The sequence below is a fragment of the Delphinus delphis genome, chromosome 4 (genome assembly GCF_949987515.2).
Source record: "Delphinus delphis chromosome 4, mDelDel1.2, whole genome shotgun sequence".
Classification (NCBI taxonomy): Eukaryota; Metazoa; Chordata; class Mammalia; order Artiodactyla; family Delphinidae; genus Delphinus; species Delphinus delphis.
Genome location: NC_082686.1, coordinates 110123367 through 110141020, shown reverse-complemented (window position 1 = coordinate 110141020; position 17654 = coordinate 110123367). Strand labels below are relative to the sequence as shown.

Sequence of the window (17654 nt, the reverse complement as noted above, 5' to 3'; positions counted from 1 at the left end):
CCCCAGATTTAAATCTTCAGAGGTAAAGGGTATGATATAGCCTGATTCTTTTTGCACATGTCTGGAGGGAAATTGGTGGAAGTTAAGAACAGAGTGGATCAGGGAATTCAATGCCCTCTTGTCAGGGAGGGGAACAGCTTCATAGGAAAGCTTCTCTCTTATATGGGTGATGTCTGCAAACTCCCAAGGGCCTTCAGTAATTGTTTGCATCTTCACCATATGTCACTTCCTTGTGCCCTTTTGAGAAGTCATCCAGCAAACTGTACAAATACTGCCTTAATGAGGCTGTGAACCTGAGATACAGATACAGACCTTTTCCTGAAGCAACATTTTCATGGTCTGCAAAGTAGGAAGGAAAAAAAAAGCATTCCTAAAATTAGTGACGGAAGTCCTTACCTCAACCTTCAATCTCTTCTCGGAGGTGTTTATCTCTTCTCTACTTCCCTCCTCAAAAACTCTTTGAATTTAATAGCTTATGTTCCTGATAGTCACTAAATCTTTAGCAGATTGTATTTTCTCAAAGATGGATGCGCACCAATTTATATATCCCATTCCATATGCTCCTCTTGCAATGTGATTGACACTCTCCCCACTGAGAGGCAGGACCTGTATTCCTTGATCTGAACCTGGGTGAGCTTGAGACTGCCCCTACAAAGAGACTATGGCAGAAGTGAAGCATGTGACTTCTGAGGTTAAGCCAGACAAAGGAGATAGCGTCCACCTGGCTCTCTATTTCGGGAAACTCATCCCTGGAACCCAGCCACCATGCTGCAAATAAGTCCAAACTAGTCCATGCAGAGAGACCACATGGAGAAGCCCAAATGGAGAGAAACTGTGGCCCCAAATGGCACCTAGTACCAGCTGCTAGTTGAGTGCACAAGCCTTCAGATGATTCCTGCTCCCAGCTTCACATCTTCTACCTGATGCCCCAGGCATCAGGGAAGAGGAAGCCAGCCCTGCTGTGCCCTGTCCAAATTTGTTACCCACAGAATTTGAGAGCATAATAAATGTCTGCTTTATTCCACTCAGTTTTAGGGTAATTTGTTTTGCAGCCATAGTAACTGTAACAAAACCTTTCCTGATATTTTATCTTTCATTTCATCTTTAGATTACTCAGAGTGACTTTTGCAAACAATCTAAAAATTATATAACATCCAGAGTAGTGAAAGGATTATTTCTGCCCATCCACATTTCAATGAAATAAGATTTTGTTCCTCCATTTGGAAAACGAAGGCAATTCTCAAGGTCATGGATGAAAACAAAACAGCTGGAATGTTTCCTATCTTTATTTCTTATAGGAAGACAATGTTTTTTAAACTAAAACTCTGTTTTAGTTTGATAAGGCCCTTGAGCCCACAGAAAATATAGTAGTTATTTTTGTGCCTCCTTGGCTTCCTTTAATTTCCAAAGAGCTGAAAAGAGTGGAGAGCAGTTTCAAAAAGAGACCAATAGGGCTTCCCTGGTGGCGCAGTTGTTAAGAGTCCGCCTGCAGATGAAGGGGATGCGGGTTCGTGCCCCGGTCCGGGAAGATCCCACATGCCGCGGAGCAGCTGGGCCCGTGAGCCATGGCCGCTGAGCCTGCGCGTCCAGAGTCTGTGCTCTGCAATGGGAGAGGCCACAACAGTGAGAGGCTCGCGTACCACAAAAAAAAAAAAAAAGAGACCAATAGTAGTAACTTCAGGGCCCATTAATCTGAGAGGGAACCAGAGCAAGTGGCCTGCAGGGCTGGTTTTCATAAAGATAAAATTAGTAAGAACCTCTTTAGTAAGGAAAAGGGTGGGTGAGGAATAAGTGAGAAATGTCATGAAAATATTAAATAGTAATAAGGGATAAAACCTTTCCAATAACCTTTCTGTAATTGAGAGACAGTTTTCATTTTAACTCACATTTTCATCAAAGTTACAAGGAAATTCAAACTGAACTTCTTTTTTCTGTCTACACTCCCTCACCCTCTAGTAACTCATCTAGTCTCTAGCTTTGAATCTTTCCTCTTTTCTCACAAGTCCCAAATTTGTATCTTCAGCCCAGATCTTGTCCCTACACTCTAGACTCATATCCATCTGCTATCCAGCATCTCCACTTGATGTCTAACAGGCATCTCAAGTTCAACTTCTCCAAAAAACAGACTTCTGATATCCCTCCCCAAACCTGTTCCTCTCCCGGCCTTCTCCACTTTAGGTGATAGAAATTCTACCCTTCCAACAGCTCAGGACAAAAACCTTGACATCACCTTGACCTCACTTTCACAAACCACAGCCAAGCCATCAGCAAATCCTGATGGCTCTAGCCTCAAATCATATCCGGAATCTAACCATTCTCATGACCTCCACCACTGCTAATTCCGTCCAAGCCAACATCATCTCTCATCTGGATTGTTGCCACAGCCTCCTAACGGGTCTCCCTGCCTCCATCCTTTCTTTCCTGTGGTATGTTCTCACCCCAGGAACCATAATAATCCTTTAAGAATATAAGTCAAATCATGTGCTTCCTCAGATTGGAATCATCTACTGACTTTGCATCTCATTCAGAATAAATGCCCCAATCCTTAAAATGTCAAATAAGACCCATCATGATTGGCACCCTATTACTTCTCTCTTACCCCTCTGCCCCTGGCTCACTCTGCTCCAGGCTCACTGGCTTCCTGACTGTTCCTAGAAGATACCAAGTACCCTCCTGCCATGGTGCTTTTGGACTTGCTCTTCCCTTTTCCAGGAACACCCCAAACTCCAACCCCACCCCATATCTGTGTGGCTCATTTCGCACCTCCTTCACCTTATCAACAAAGAGGTCCCTCACCACCCTATTTAGAACAACAAATACCATGCCCTCCAGGTTCCTCTTCCCAATTTTATTTTTCTTCAAAGACCTTATTACTCCTCAACATTAAATAAGTAAATAAACAGACATGTTTGTTCATTCACTTACTGCCCATGTTCCCCATTTAGAATGTAAGTTCCATTAAAGCAAGGTTTTTTTTTTAGTCTATTTTGCATATGGCTGAACTTCCAGTGCCCAGAGTAGTTTCTGGCATATAATAGTCACATAAATGGTCAGAATAACATACACCTGTCGATGAATGAATAAACAAACAAAGGAACAATTAGACCATAGTTGATTCACAGCCAAGCACCACCTGTGCTGAAGGCAGAAGACACATGGAGAGCTTTAGAGAATGCCCACATCTGCCTGGCCAGCTCCTGGGTACACAAGTTGCTCTGGAAATTCTCCTGAGTGCAACGTGATGGCAGTTAGACTTGAGGGTCTTGGGTCACTCTTGTCTTCACCCCAGGGGACACAGCATTGCTCCATGAAAAGCATAAGCTTTAGTACCCAGAGACTGGTGTTAAAGCCCACGAACTGTTTGGATGATTCTGGACAAGTCACTTAACCACATTGAGTCTTGGTTTCCTTATCTGTAAAACAAAAACAATATCAGTTATTTTTCATAACAGATGCAATAAAGATTAAATGAGGTAACATATGGAAACAATGATCTGTAAATTATAAAGGGGTAAATAAAAATAAAGGTTGTAATTATATAAGAAAACAACCTTGATTTGAGCCTACTTAGTAATTAAAGCAGAGTCACATATCCAGTGTAATTGATGGGTACCTGATTAGTCATATAAATGGCCAAAATGACTGGTTGGTTATTGCTGTGAGACTTAACTGGCCTAAAAGGGGAGGCAACTGGGAAATTTTTTAGTACCCACAAGTGGTGGGTACTCTACATTCATTATTTCATTTTATCCTAATAAAAATTCATGGGAGGTAAGTATTACAGAAGTCACATTAAAGTGATAAGTGAGGTTCAGAGAGTTTAAGTAACTTGCCAAAACTCCCTTGGTCAGGTAGCTAGGAATTACAAGGCCATTTCCAAATCACCAAGTCATGTTCTTGGACTTTAAAAATTAAAACTCCCTACCAGTGATTTTTAAATGTGTTAAAGACAGGTTGTCCATATAAAATGTAGATGAAAGGGATATTACAGAAGAATATGAAATATTTCATCAAAATTCATAGAAAATGAGAAAAGCCTGATACAAAAGGATACATACTCTTTGATTCCATTGAGATGAAATTCTAGAACAGACAAAAGCTGTGGTGATAAAATCAAAATAGTGATTAATTCATGTGTGTTGGGTGTGGGGGACAGGGATTGATTGGGAAGGGGCTATGGGAACTTAATAGGGAGATAGAAATCTCTTTCACCTTGATAATGGGTTATATGGTATATATATTTGTCAAAACTCATCAAACTGTATACTTAAGACCTGTGCATTTCACTGGACATAAATTGTTGTCTTAGTGTGTTCTGGCTGCTTTAATACTGGTAGCTTATAAACTACTGAAATTTATTTCTCACATTTCTGAAGGCTGGAAGTCCACAGTGCTAGCATAGTCGAGTTCTGATGAAGGTCTGCTTATGGGCGGCCGACTTCTGGTTAGGTCCTCACATGGTGGAAGGGGCAAGGGAGCTCTCTCTGGGGTCTCTTTTATAAGGGTATTAATCTCATTCATAAGGGCTCTATGAATTTGAGGGGGGATACAAAATCATTCAGACCATAGCAATTGAATTTTTAAGGTTTAAAGTCATGGAAAATTGATTTTTTTTAGGCTTGGAACCCGAGTGAAAGGTAAAGGCACTGTTTTAAGGACTTTTATTAAACCTCAGGAAAATCCAGTGATGTAGTTTGGAAATCTAACTCATCTCCAAGATGAAGAAGTTGAAACAATATACAGTAATTTTTATGGTCCACACAGTCAAGAGGGGTGGAGCTAGGATTCAAACCCTAGTGGGATGTAATTAACCCCCCACTACAGCTGTCTCTGAAGATGGCTTGTTATGACAACAATGAAGCTGGAAAAGGGAAGTTTGGGTTCATTTTTTCCAAATATATACCAAGTCTTTAGCCTCAGCATCATGTGGATAAACAGAATACATGAATACTTAGTAGCCAGTCCAGACCTTATTCAAAGAGGTGCCTTAGTAGGAAATTACAAGGAAAAATGATAATCTGTGACCCATAGGGATAGAAATGATTAGATTGTGTCTCTTATACTACAATACATCTTATTTGTTTCTTCATATTTTACCTTACTTAAAAATTTTAAAAAACATTTAATCTTATCTTCATAGGAATAAATAAGGTAAGCATATGGCTTTGAGTTGTAACAAAGAATGAACATTATATTGAATAGCCACCATAACCAAGATTAAAATCATTTCAAATGAACCCCATTTAAAACTAATGTGGAAGCTTTAGCCACATTGTATCATGTGGCCTATTTTCAATACACCTCCCTTTGTACAATAGCTTTGATTTAACGTGGGAGAAGAGGCAAGAATAAAAATGTCTCAGAATAGATAGGAGCCTTATGGAACATTATTCCCCTAAAGTCCCTTCCTTTAATGACTGAATTCACTACATCTTCCTTAGAAAGGCAAAATGGTAGGTAATTTCAATTCAAAAAACCATGCAGAACATAGCCAACTTAGCAGTCACAAAAAAGAATTCAGAGGAAGCAGGGAAGATATTAACCACCATAACGAAACAACAGAAGATAAATAATAGAATCTCGCTTACCACACAGGCCTCTAACTATAGGGAATAAAACTTCCTTGATATTTTTCTCAAATGAGACATTAAACAGAAAGGCCTTGGAAGAGAGAAGCATTTATTTGGGTGAAAGAAACATAAAATAGTTACATGATATAAATAATGGTAATACTAAAGAACATAACTGGCTCATGCAAGCAAAAACTTTTGCAAAACCTCTAAACTACAGTGCAGAGGAGTTCAGGTTTGTTACAGGAGGCCTTAAAACAGTGCTGTCCACTAGAACTTTCTGTGGTGGTAGAAATGTTCTTTATCTGTTCTGTCCAATGTGGTAGCTGCAAGCCACATGTGGCTAGTTGAGCACTTAAAATGTGGCTAGTGTGACTGAGGAACTGAAGTTTTAATTTTATTTAAGTTTAATTAATTTAAATTTAAATAACCAAATGTGGCTAATGGTCATTGTATTGGACAGTACAGCATGGTTTCAAAGAAATAAACATTTGAGACTAAACCCCATCAGGGGTTTCAAAGAAATCCCTGATGACTCTGTCATTTCCCAAACTGACTTTTGAACGTTAATCAGTCTGTATGGTTTAAAGAGTTCAATTTGTTGTAGACACCTGCTGTTCCCAGGGGTGAAACTTATAGCCATGTCTGATGAAGGTTTGCCTCATAGTAATGAAATGGATTGTGACATTCAGAAACACTCTCACTCCTCACCTTGGCCCATGAGATTCCCAGAGTATGGCCTTACACAGAGTTGATGTAGTCCTTTACCTGATTCTTAGATTCTAAACCAAGAAAATAAAAAGGTCTCTGATGGGTTTCTTGGGAAGAAAATAAAATTGGTCTGACAGCCTGGCCTCTCTTCAGCAAGAGCTTGTTGCTGTTCTTAATAGATTTCTTCCATGTGGCCAGCTCTGCCACATGCTATAATGCTATAGCATTATAATCCTCTAACTTTCTATCCTCTACCAAATAAATTTAGTCCTCGGTAGAAACCACCCATGGAGTCTATGTGGTGAAATTCACTTCAACTAACCAAAGCATTAAGCTTTTGTTATGAAGATCACAAATTTAGCTAAAGATGGAATGCAGATTTCATTTAATCAACTGGTAATAACTGCCTGGAGCAGTTATTAATAATAAATTAATAATATCCCTAATCTTACATATAGAAAACCCTTAAGACTTCACCAAGAAACTATTAGAACTAATAAATGAATCTAGTAAAGTTACAGGATAGAAAATCAACATACAGAAGTCAGTTCCATTTCTATACACTAACAAAGAACTATCTGAAAGAGAAATAAGGAAAATCACATTTACAAGAGCATCTAACAATAAAATACTTAAGAATAAATTTAACCAAGGAGGTGAAAACTCTGTACTCCTAAAGTTATAACACACTGATGAAAGAAATTGATGAAGAGGCAAGTAAATGGAAAAATACCCTATGCCCATACATCAGAATAATAATATTATTAAATATTATTATTAATAAAATGTTCACACTACCCAAAGACATCTATAGATTCAATGCAATCCCTATCAAAATTCCAATGAAATTTTTCACAGAAATAGATACTTCAATCCTAAAATTTGTGTGGAACCACAAAAGTCCCCCAGTAGCCAAAACAATCATGAGAAAGAAGAACACAGCTGAAGGCATTACATTTTCTGTTTCAAACTATATTACAAAACTATGGTAATAAGAACAGTAAGTTAGTGGCATAAAAACAGACACCCAGACCAATCAAACAGAATCAAGAGTCCAGAAATAAACCCACACATATACCATCAACTAATATTTGACAAACCAAGAATATTCAATGGGGAAATTATATTCATATAGAGAAGAATGAATTTGGATTTGTATCTTACACAACTCAGAAATATTAACTCAAAATGGATTAAAAACTTACATTAAGACCTGAAACCATAAAACTCCTGGAAGAAAACATAAGAAAAGCCTCCTTGGCATTGGCCCTGGCAATGATTTTTTGGATATGACACAAAAACCACAAGTAACAAAAACAATAAACAACAAGTGGGACTACATCAAACTATAAAAAGCTTCTGCACAGCAAAGGAAACAATCAACAAATTGAAAGGGCAACCTACAGAATGGGAGAAAATATTTGTAAGCCTCTGAGAAGGGGTTAATATCATAATTACATAAGGAACCCATACAATTCAATAGCAATGAGACAAATAATCTGATTTTAAAATGGACAAAGACTTGAATAGACATTTTTCCAAACAAGACACACTAACGGCTAGCAGGTATATAAAAATGTACTCAACATCACTAATCACAGGGAAATGTAAATCAAAACCACAAAGAGATATCACCTCACAATTGTTAGATTGGTTATCATCAAAAAGCCAAGAGATAACAAGTGCTGTTGAGGATAAGGAGAAATCACTGTGCACTGCTCATAGGAATGTAAACTGGTACAGTTACTACAAAAAAAGATGAAGTTTCCTCAAAAAATTAAAAATATAACTATTGTATGATCCAGAAATCTGACTTCTGGGTATATATTGGAAGGAAAAGAAATCACTATCTTGAAGGGATATCTTCAATCCTATGTTCATTGCAGCATTAATTATAGCCAAGAAATGGAAACTACCTGTCTGTCAATGGATAGATAGATGCATAAAGAAAATGTTCTGTGTGTATATATATATGCGATGGAATATTATTCAGTCATAAAAGAAGGAAACCTTGACGTTTGCTGTAATGTGAATAACACTTGAGATCATTATGCTAAATAAAATAAGTCTAACAGAGAAAAACAAATACTGTATGATCCTTATACAGTATCCTTATAAATACTTATATGTGGAATCTAAAAAAGCTGAACTCATAGAAAAAGTAGATTGATGGTTGCCAGGAGTTGGGGGGTGGGGGAAATGGGGGTATATTGGTCAAAAGGTGTAAACTTTCAGTTACATGGTAAATAAGTTCTGGGGGGGTTAATGTACAGCATGGTGATTACAGTTAACAATATTGTATACTTGAAAAAAACAATAATGTCCTGAGGTGCCTTGAAGTGCACTTAGGTTTAGTGGAAAATCATGCTGTAATCATTTAGTAATATTTTCCATGGGCTCACAAATGGGGACTTGTGGCTTCTGAGCTGTCTATCTGCCACCCCTATGTGAGCCAATGTAGTGATACACAGTTGAGGAAAACATAATCTAAACACATTTGCCACTAAATATCCAACAAGAGAGCACTATAGATATAACAGAGCACAGAGATAATATAGATCAATTGCAACGGGAATAATTGTGGCTGGCATCATGGAAGAGGTGGCATTTGAGCTGGATTTTGAAAGATGCATGGATTGTAGAGTGATAATGTGGAGGCATTACTGACAATAACAGACACAGGGATGCACAGCATGTCAGAGGAAGGGCAGATGTGTGACAAAGGTAGAAGGAGGTACACTGAAAGATACTGCTGAAAAGACAACATGGAGTCAAATCCATAAAGGCTTTGGATGTCATGCTACAGAACTTTTTTAAAAAATGAATTTATTACTTACTTACTTATTTATTTATTTTTGGCTGTGTTGGGTCTTCGTTGCTGTGCACGGGCTTTCTCTAGTTGCGGTGAGTGGGGACTATTCTTTATTGCAGTGCGCGGGCTTCTCATTACGGTGGCTTCTCTTGTTGTGGAGCACGGGCTCTAGGCATGCAGACTTCAGCAGTTGCAGCACATGGGCTCAGTAGTTGTGGCTCACAGGCTCTAGAGTGCAGACTCAGTAGCTGTGGGGCACAGGCTTAGTTGCTCTGCAGCATGTGGGATCTTCCCGACCCAGGGCTCGAACCCATGTCACTGCATTAGAAGGTGGATTCTTATCCACTGTTCCACCAGGGAAGTCCCAGAACTTGTTTTGTAGTGATAGGTAACCAGCAAAAAATTTTGAGCAAAGCTGTAGCATGGTCAGATCTGTATTTAAGAAGACAAGTTAGACTGCCATGAGCAGGATGGGTAGGTGAAACAAGACATCAAATGTAGCAGGACATTCTATTAATTTTCTGGTAATATACGCTTCAAAAATTGAGTTCAGAGGTCTTCTTATAACCATGACTGCTGGTTGCCAACCCAACGACCATTTTCTCTTCTTTATTAGTTTATAAAATCTTACTGTTGTTCAGGCAGGAAAATGCACAAAGAAGTTGGGCCTTTCACCTTACTTCAGGAATTGAATCATTGTTGGTCCATAAGATTCATTGCTTTTTGCTAGAGATTTTTTTCAATAGGCACAGAAAAGGCATTCAACAAAATTCAGTGTATGTGCATGATAACTTTTGGAGGTGACGTATATGTTTATTACCTTGATTGTGGTTTCATAGGTGTATGCATATGTTCAAATTCATCAAATTTTATACATTAAACGTGTTTTTTTGTATACCAACTATATTTCAGTAAAGTTGTTTAGAAAAACTCTTGTCAAAGCAGGAATAGAAATGAGTTTCCCCCATCCAATAAAAGCTGTCAACAAAAATGTGTAACTAATGTTTTCCCTAATAGTGAAATACCGAATGCTTCCACCCCAAGATTGGGAGCAAGGCAAAGATGTCTGCTCTCACAACTTTTACTAAACATTGTCCTTAAGGTCTTAGTTGTTCACTAAAGCAAGAAAATAAGTAAAAAGCATAAAGTTTAGAAGGAAGAAGTAAAACTGTCTTTATTCACAGTCAACAGACTATATGTAAGAAATGTTTTAAATAATCTACTAAAAAACTGGTAGAACGAATAAATGAATTAACAAAGTCACAGAAAGAAAACAAGATCAATATACAAAAATCAATTGTATTTCTATATTTTAGAAATAAACATTTGGAAGATAGTCTTAAAAATACCATTTAAAGTATATAGCCAAAAGCATTGAAAGCAGGGATTCAAACAGATATTTGTACATCCATGCTCATAGCAGCGTTATTCACAATAGCCAAAAAGTGGAAGAAACCCAAGTATCCATTCCAATGATAAATGAATAGATAAATAAAATAGGACATATGCATACAATATAATATTATTCAGTCTTAAAAGGAAGGAAATTCTGACACATGTTACAACATGGATGAACCTTGAGGACATTATGCTAAGTGAGATAAGCCACTCACAGAAGGACAGATATTGTATGAGTCCACTTACAGGAGGGACCTAGAGGAGAAGTTACAGGACTCAAATTCATAGAGATAGACAGTACAATGGTGGTTTCCAAGAGCTGGGGGAAGGAGGAACTGGGGATTATTGTGTAAAGGGTACAAAGTTTCAGTTTGGGAAGATGAAAAGAGTTCTGGAGATGGATGGTAGCAATGGATGCACAACAGTGAGAACATACTTAATACCACGGACCTGTACCTTAAAAATAGTTAAAATGAAAAAATTTTATGTTATGTATACTTTACCATAATTTTTAACTTCTTTAAAAATATCATTAACAGGTCTAAAGGAGGGCCTCTGGAGGCTGCAGTTCTGGAGTTTGGAGGTATCCAGTGTTCTGCTTATGCCTCTGGACCGTCTCCAGCTCAGCATTGCATCTCCTCATTCAGTTGTCTCACTATCCCCAGTGGTGTTCAAGGATTCACACTTTTTCCACAGTGCAGTGCTAACCATGGCAAGATGTGGCCGAATAGGTCTGCTAATGACAGCCTGACCTCATGTGTCAAGGTCCTGAATGCTCTTCCTGCTACCTTGTGCATTTATTGATTCTTTGGAGACACCTCATAGCTGCCATGTGGATGACAGGCTCTTGGTGTTCCAGCCAGGCATCAGGGCTGGGCCCCTGAGGTGGGAGAGCCAAGTAAAGGACATTGGTCCACCAGAGACCTCCCAGTTCCACGTAATATCAAATGGCGAAAAACTCCCAGAGACCTCCATCTCAATGCCAAGACCCAGCATCACTCAACAACCAGTAAGCTACAGTGCTGGACACCCTATGCCAAACAACTAGCAAGACAGGAACACAACCCCACCCATTAGCAGAGAGGCTGCCTAAAATCATAATAGGGTGACAGACACCTCAAAACACACCACCCGACCTGGACCTTCACACCAGAAAGAAGAGATCCAGCCTCATCCACCAGAACATAGGCACTAGTCCCCTCCACCAGGAAGCCTATGAAACCCACTAAATCAACCTAAGCCACTGGGGGAAGACACTAAAAACAACGGTAACTATGAACCTGCAGCCTGCGAGAAAGAGACCTGAAACACAGGAAGTTAAGCAAAATGAGGAGACAAAGAAAATCAGCAGATGAAGCAGCAAGGTAAAAACCCACCAGACCTAACAAATGAAGAGGAAATAGGCAGTCTACCTGAAAAAGAATTCAGAATAATGAGAGTAAAGATGATCCAAAATCCTAAAAATAGAATAGAGAAAATACAAGAAACGTTAAACAAGAACCTAGAAAAACTAAATAGCAAACAAAAAATCATGAACAGCGAATAAACGAAATTAAAAATCCTCTGGAAGGGATCAATAGCAGAATAACTGAGGCAGAAAAACGGATAAGTGACCTGGAAGATAAAAGAGTGGAAATAACTACTGCAGAGCAGAATGAAGAAAAAAGAATGAAAACAATTGAGGACAGTCTCAGAGACATCTGGGACAATACTAAACACACCAACATTTGAATTATAGGGGTCTCAGAAGAAGAAGAGAAAAAGAAAGGGACTGAGAAAATATTTGAAGAGATTATAGTTGAAAACTTCCCTAATATGGGAACGGAAATAGTTAATCAAATCCAGGTAGCACAGAGAGTCCCATACAGGATAAATCTAAGGAGAAACTAACTGACACATATTAATCAAACTATCAAAAATTAAATACAAAAAAAATTTTTAAATAGCAAGGGAAAAACAACATATAATATACAAGGGAATCCCCATAAGGTTAACAGCTGATCTTTCAGCAGAAACTCTGCAAGCAAGAAGGGAGTGGCAGGACATATTTAAAGTGATGAAAGGGAAAAACCTACAACCAAGATTACTCTATGCAGAAAGGATCTCATTCAGATTTGACAGAGAAATTAAAACCTTTACAGACAGGCAACAACTAAGAGAATTCAGCACCACCAAACCTGCTTTACAACAAATGCTAAAGGAATTTCTCGGCAGGAAACACAAGGGAAAGAAAAGACCTACAATAATAAACCCAAACAATTAAGAAAATGATAATAGGAACAGACATATCAAAAATTACCTTCAATGTAAATGGATTAAATGCTCCAACCAAAAGACACAGACTGGCTGAATGGATACAAAACAAGACCCATATATATTCTTTCTACAAGAGACCCACTTCAGACCTAGGGACACATACAGACTGAAAGTGAAGGGATGGAAAAAGATATTCCATGCAAATGGAAAGCAAAAGAAAGCTAGAGTAGCAATTCTCATATCAGAAAAAATAGACTTTAAAACAAAGCCTATTACAAGAGACAAAGTAGGACACTACATAATGATCAAGGGATAAATCCAAGAAGAAGATATAACAATTGTAAATATTTATGCACCCAACATAGGAGCACCTCAATCCATAAGGCAAATACTAACAGCCATAAAAGAGGAAATCAATAGTACCACAATTATAGTAGAGAACATTAACACCCCACTTTCCCCATTGGACAGATATCCAAAATGAAAATAAATAAGGAAACACAAGCTTTAAATGATACATTAAACAAGATGGACTTAATTGATATTTATAAGACATTCCATCCAAAAACAACAGAATACACATTTTTCTCAAGTGCTCATGGAACATTCTCCAGGATAGATCATATCTTGAGTCACAAATCAAGCATTGGTAAATTTATTAAAATTGAAATCATATCAAGTACCTTTTCTGACCACAACGTTATGAGACTAGATAACAAAAACAGGAAAAAAATCTGTACCAAATACAAGCACATGGAGGATAAACAATACACTACTTAACAACCAAGAGATCACAGAAGAAATCAAAGAGGAAATCAAAAAATACCTTGAAACAAATGACAATGAAACACGACAACCCAAGACCCATGGCATTCAGCAAAAGCAGTTCTAAGAGGGAAGTTTATAGCAAAACAATGATACCTTAAGAAACAAGAAACATCTCAAATAAACAACCTAACCTTACACTTAAAGCAATTAGAGAAAGAACAAAAGAACCCCAAAGTTAGCAGAAGGAAAGAAATCATAAAGATCAGATCAGAAATAAATGAAAAAGAAACGAGGTAAATGATAGCAAAGATCAATAACACTAAAAGCTGGTTCTTTGAGAAGATAAACAAAATTGAAAAACCATTAGCCAGATTCATCCAGAAAAAAAGGGAGAAGACTCAAATCAATAGAATTAGAAATGAAAAAGGATAAGTAACAACTGAAACTGCAGATATACAAAGGATCATGAGAGATTACTACAAGCAACTCTATGCCAATCAAATGGACAACCTGGAAGAAATGGACAAATTCCTGGAAATGCACAACCTTCTGAGACTGAACCAGGAAGAAATAGAAAATATGAATAGACCATTCACAAGCACTGAATTTGAAACTGTGATTAAAAATCTTCCAACAAATAAAAGCCCAGGACCAGATGGCTTCACAGGTGAATTCTATCAAACATTTAGAGAAGAACTAACACCTATCCTTCTCAAACTCTTCCAAACTATAGCAAAGGGAGGAACACTCCCAAACTCATTCTATGAGGCCACCATCACCCTGATACCAGCAGCAGGCAAAGATGTCACAAAAAAAGAAAACTACAGACCAATACCACTGATAAACATAGATGCAAAAATCCTCAACAAAATACTAGCAAACAGTATCCAACAGCACATTAAAAGGGTCACACACCATGATCAAGTGGGGTTTATCCCAGGAATGCAAGGATTCTTCAATATACGCAAATCAATCAATGTGATACACAATATTAAAAAACTGAAGGAGAAAAACCAAATGATCTTCTCAAGAGATGCAGAAAAAGCTTTTGACAAAATTCAACCCACATTTATGATAAAACCCCTCCAGAAAGTAGGCATAGAGGGAACTTTCCTTAACATAATAAAGGCCATATATGACACCCACAGCCAACATCGTCCTCAGTGGTGAAAAACTGAAACCATTTCCACTAAGCTCAGGAACAAGACAAGGTTTCCCACTCTCACCACTATTATTCAACATAGTTGTGGAACTTTTAGCCACAGAAATTAGAGAAGAAAAAGAAATGCAAATCAGAAAAGAAAAAGTAAAGCTGTCACTGTTTGCATATGACATGATACTATACATAAACCTAAAGATGCTACCAGAAAACTACTAGAGCTAATCAATGAATTTGGTAAAGTAGCAGAATAAAAAATTAATGCACAGAAATCTCTTGCATTCCTATACACTAATGATGAAAAATCTGAAAGTGAAAGCAAGAAAACACTCCCATTTACCACTGCAACAAAAAGAATAAAATATCTAGGAATAAACCTACCTAAGGAGACAAAAACCTGTATGCAGAAAATTATAAGATACTGATGAAAGAAATTAAAGATGATACAAAGAGATAGAGAGATAATACCATGTTCTTGCATTGGAAGAACCAACATTGTGAAAATGACTCTACTACCCAAAGCAATGTACAGATTCAATGCAATCCCTATCAAACTACCACTGGCATTTTTAACAGAACTAAAACAAAGAACTTCACAATTTGTATGGAAACACAAAAGACCCTGCATAGCCAAAGCAATCTTGAGAAAGAAAAACAGAGCTGGAGGAATCAGGCTCCCTGACTTCAGACTATGCTACAAAGTTACAGTAATCAGGACAGTATGGCACTGGCACAGAAACAGAAATATAGAACAATGGAACAAGATAGAAAGCCCAGAGATAAACCCATGCACATATGGTCACCTTATCTTTGATAAAGGAGGCAAGAATATACAGTGGAGAAAAGACAGCCTCTTCAATAAGTGGTGCTGGGAAAACTGGACAGCTACATGTAAAAGAATGAAATTAGAACACTCCCTAACACCATACACAAAAATAAACTTAAATGGTTTAAAGACCTAAATGTAAGGTGAGAGACCATCAAACTCTTAGAGGAAAACATAGGCAGAACACTCTATGACATAAATCGTAGCAAGATCCTTTTTGAGCCCCCTCTAGAGAAATGGAAATAAAGACAAAAATAAACAAATGGCACCTAATGAAACTTAAAAGCTTTTGCACAGCAAAGGAAATCATAAACAAGACGAAAAGACAACCCTCAGAATGGGAGAAAATTTTTGCAAATGAAGAAACTGACAAAGGATTAATCTCCAAAATTTACAAGCAGCCCATGCAGCTCAATATCAAAAAAACAAACAACTCAATCCAAAAATGGGTAGAAGACCTAAATAGATATTTCTCCAAAGAAGATATACAGATTGTCAACAAACACATGAAAGAATGCTCAACATCATTAATCATGAGAGAAATGCAAATCAAAACTACAATGTGATATCATCTCACACTGGTCAGAATGGCCATCATCAAAAAATCTAGAAACAATTAATGCTGGAAAGGGTGTGGAGAAAACGGAACCCCCATACACTGTTGGTGGGAATGTAAATTCATATAGCCACTCTGGAGAATAGTATGGAGGTTCCTTAAAAAACAAAAAATAAAACTACCATAGGCCCCAGCAATCCCACTGCTGGGCATATACCCTGAACAAACCGTAATTCATAAAGAGTCATGTACCACAATGTTCATTGCAGCTCTATTTACAATAACCAGCACATGGAATCAACTGAAGTGTCCATCAACAGATGAATGGATAAAGAAGATGTGGCACATATATACAATGGAATATTACTCAGCCATAAAAAGAAATGAAGTCGAGTTATTTATAGGGAGGTGGATGGACCTAGAGTCTGCCATACAGAGTGAAGTAAGTCAGAAAGAGATAAACAAATACCATGTCCTAACACATATACATGGAATCTAAAAAAAAAAAAAAAAAAGGTCACGAAGAACCTAGGGGCAAGATGGGAATAAAGATGCAGACCTACTAGAGAATGAACTTGAGGACACGGGGAGGGGGACAGATAAGCTGGGACAAAGTGAGAGAGTGGTAGTGTATATATGAACATATATACACTATCAAACCTAAAATAGATAGCTAGTGGGAAGCAGTCACATAGCACAGGGAGATCAGCTCAGTGCTTTGCGACCAGCTGGAAGGGTGGGAGGGAGGGAGACGCAAGAGGGAGGAGATATGGGGATATATGTTTATGTATAACTGATTCACTTTGTTATAAAGCAGAAACTAACACACCATTGTAAAGCAATTATACTCCAATAAAAATGTTTAAAAATATCATTAACAGAAGGGCACAAACACACACACACACACACACACACACATAATTTAACAAATGACATGCAAGTCCTATACACCAAAGCCCTATATGCAAAACATAGCTGAGCAAAATTATAGAAGGCCAAAGTAAATGGAGCAAAAAAAAAAATGTTGGAGGGGCTTCCCTGGTGGCGCAGTGGTTGAGAGTCTGCCTGCCAGCGCAGGGGACACGGGTTCGAGCCCTGGTCTGGGAGGATCCCACATGCCGCGGAGCAACTGGGCCCGTGAGCCACAACTACTGAGCCTGCGCGTCTGGAGCTTGTGCTCCACAGCAAGAGAGGCTGCGACAGTGAGAGGCCTGCACACCGCGATGAAGAGTGGCCCCCACTCGCCGCAACTAGAGAAGGCCCACACACAGAAACTTAGACCTAACACAGCCAAAAATAAATAAATAAATTTAAAAAAAAAAAATGTTGGAAACTCATCCTACCTGATTTCAAGACTTATTATAAAGGTACCGTAATCAAGACAGTGTGGTATTGGTAAGGATAAATAGATTAGTAGAACAGATTAGAAAGCCCAGAAATGGACCACACATTTATAGTCAATTGATTGGAACAAAAGAGCTAAGGCAATTCAACTGGGAGAAAGAAAGTCTTTTTAATAAAGGGTGCTGGTACAACTGGAAAAGTACACGGAAAAATATTAACATGAGATGAATTATAAACCTAAATACAACAGTTTA

The 17654-nt window shown here is 38.0% G+C and overlaps 1 long non-coding RNA gene across 1 annotated transcript in view; it reads right to left on the bottom strand.

Annotated features, from left to right (window-relative positions):
• Positions 1 to 1905: 1905 nt before the first annotated feature.
• Positions 1906 to 17654, bottom strand: part of LOC132424994 (uncharacterized) — a 111302-nt gene continuing 95553 nt past the window's right edge. Inside the window, exon 3 of the long non-coding RNA XR_009519320.1 lies at positions 1906 to 3413. This is a non-coding gene — a long non-coding RNA (uncharacterized lncRNA). The remainder of the gene's footprint in view (positions 3414 to 17654) is intronic.